Source organism: Cygnus atratus, chromosome 14, assembly GCF_013377495.2.
Source record: "Cygnus atratus isolate AKBS03 ecotype Queensland, Australia chromosome 14, CAtr_DNAZoo_HiC_assembly, whole genome shotgun sequence".
Lineage (NCBI taxonomy): Eukaryota > Metazoa > Chordata > Aves > Anseriformes > Anatidae > Cygnus > Cygnus atratus.
This window is the reverse complement of record NC_066375.1, coordinates 12344880-12347734: the sequence shown is the minus strand read 5'-3', so window position 1 is coordinate 12347734 and position 2855 is coordinate 12344880. Positions and strand designations below refer to the sequence as shown.

At 48.0% G+C, this 2855-nt stretch overlaps 1 protein-coding gene across 1 annotated transcript in view; it reads right to left on the bottom strand.

Annotated features, from left to right (window-relative positions):
* Window positions 1–2855, bottom strand: part of LOC118256220 (protocadherin beta-4-like) — a 46573-nt gene that overhangs the window by 26252 nt on the left and 17466 nt on the right.

Below are 2855 nucleotides of genomic sequence, written 5' to 3'. Positions count from 1 at the left end.
TGGCGGCCCGCAGCGCGGCCGTCCGGGACGGCCAGCGGATGCTGCGGAGGACGGCGCGGAGGACCGCTCGCCGCCGCCTCCCGGCTGCGCTGCGCTGCGTTGTACTGGGCTCGGCCGCCTCCCCGCCCGCAGCCGCTCGCCGCCGCCTTGGCCAGGAGCACCACCCTGCGGCCCGCGGCGGGACTGCTCCGGGACGGGACGCGCTCCTGGCCGCCGTCTCTCAGCCTTTGCCAAACGCCGGCGTGCTCACAGAGCTTGCCTGCAAACAACATCGCTACAAGGACTCTCCCAACAGCAGCAGCCTTTTTGTGGCGGGAATCGCGCTCGGGTGTTCTTTCCAGGTCACCTTTCCAGGAAAGCGCGTCCTGCTTGGCGGTCATGCGGCTTATGAATGCAGTGCAAAGCAGCGTGAGCTTTTCCCAATGTTCAGTGCCATACCACCGTCGTTCTAACAACCCGTTCTTCTGCCTGTGGTGACAGTCCTTCTTCAGGGGAATAGGTAACACAATGCTCCAACACAGCTCATACAGGAAAAGGGAAAGGGGAAAAGGAGAATGAAAGCTTTCTAAAACCATGGAATTAAAACCATGAAAAATCATGTCAGGACTGCACCCTAGTCTCATGGAAAATCTACAAGAAGTGGGAAGGAAAATGGTGGGATAAAACTGGTTGACCGTATTTAAGTTTGTCTAGGGACAGAGTCGTCATTCATTTACCTTAGAATCCAGGCAAACAGAAGCTCATAGTGCTTTATAGTTACCATTGATCCCAGCATCGTGAATGCTTCTAGAGTTTTGAGGCAATCTCCAGGAGACAGCCAACCCTCCTTTTCTAAACCAAAGGGATCTCTAGTTGTGCACGTTATTTCTGTCCCCTGGAGATGACAGCACTCAGTCCAAGTACCTCTCTTGCTGGCCAAGCTGGAGGAGCACACATCACAAATACGCAGAGTGCCCACGCATCTCAGGCAGGGAGATCGAGGACCCAGCTAAGAAAGAGAGCAGCACTTGTGTTGCATTGAAACACAGGACTCACACCATCCTTTCCCTGCTGGCATGGGGACATGGCTAAAGTGCATTACATGAGCGTGACTTGCTTTGCTTTTAAGGCAGGATGGCCAAGCGGCATTAGCGTGAGAATGATCTTTGTCTGCCCAATCTCACCCTTATGTTACATCCCAGAAAAAGACAGGGTGAGGTCCTCCGTGCTCCCTAACAAGCAGGACAAATAATTTAAGGAGCCATAGAACTTAACGAGCCAATATAAAGAACCAAACCCTACTAATGAGGGACTTCAGAAAAGACCTCGACTGAGCTGAAACATATTTCCTGAAGGGGGGAGACCTTTGTTTCTTTCATTTTATGTAAATTTTTTATAAATTTTGGAAGGGTGAAGGAAAACTACATCTGATGTAGGGTTAGGGGGTCATTTACAAGGCCAATTACAAGTGCAAATTTAGTCTCAAGGAAATAAAGCTGTGTCATGAGCTAGATCCCTTCCAGCTCTAAAACACTAGACAGTCTGGCCTCACCTGTGGTGAACAGAGGGGAAAGAGGACTTCCCTTTGTGCTGCTTGAGATATTTCCTTGACCTGCTCACGATATTCGTCCGATGCAAGCTGAAATACCATTAGTCTTAAATATGGCCAGGCCATGCTGCTGGCTCAGGTTTAACTGGGTGTCCAATGGGACCCTCAGGGCCTTTTCCAGCGGGCTGCTTTCCTGAAACGTAGCGTTGTTCGTCCACAACTGAAGGACATTCCACCTCTCCTTGTGGAATTCTGTGAGGGTCCAGACAGCCCATTTCTCCAGGTTCTCCAGGTCATTTCGATGACAGCAACACCATCTGCTCTAGCCAACACTCCCCTCCCCAACACTCACCTCCGTCTTATGGCACCTGCCGACTTACAGGGGGTACATTCTGTCCCATCATCAAAATTATTTATAAGGACATTAAACAGGAATGCAACCAGTTTTGACCCATGATGTACACCAAGAGTTCCTGGCATTCAACAGGACTTTGTGCCACTGATCACCACCCTTCTGGGTCCAGCTGCACAGAAACTTCTAATGCTCAGTGCTTACAAGGCCCACAGGAGGCCTCCAGAAAATTCCTGCTACCCACTCTTTTCCTCCAGGCACTAGGTGCCACATCTCCAGGTAGAGAACACGTGCCACCAAAACAATACCTCAATCCAGAAACCAAATTAAAAAAAAAAAAAAAAAAAAAGCACCCAGACTTTGGAGAAACCCTGGATCCTTTACAGAGCTTTCCTGCAAAGAATACTACTATAAAGACTCTCTCCACAACAGCATCATTTTTATTACCAGAATGGCACTCAGGCATTCATTTCATATCATTTCACTTTTACAGACAAAGGTATACCAGCTTAAAAATGATACAGTGTATAATGCAACACAACAGAACATGAGGGTGTTCAAGTATCCAGTCCCATAACACCTTCTTTCCAACAACCCATTGCTATAGGTTGGGTGTCAGTCCTTCTTAAGGGGAATTGGTAAGACAATGTTTAAACACATAGCCAGATGAGAAAGGGAAAAAAGGAAAAATGTAAGCATTCTAACAAAAATCCAGAAAACCATACCATGATATCTCTCAACTCTCATTGAGGAACACCAGCAAGCAGGAATTAAAACAATGACACCAAACTGGATTCTACTTTTAGTCTATCTTGGTTCTACATGTAGATAAAGGTCCTCTGAGGCAATGTGTCAACTCAACTTTCAATCCACCCAAACATATGATCACAGTCAAAGCTCTGTATACTTAGAGTCTGTGCTGGAATCTTCAGTGCTGCTATAGTTTTGAGTCAATCCCAAGCAGATGGACCACTG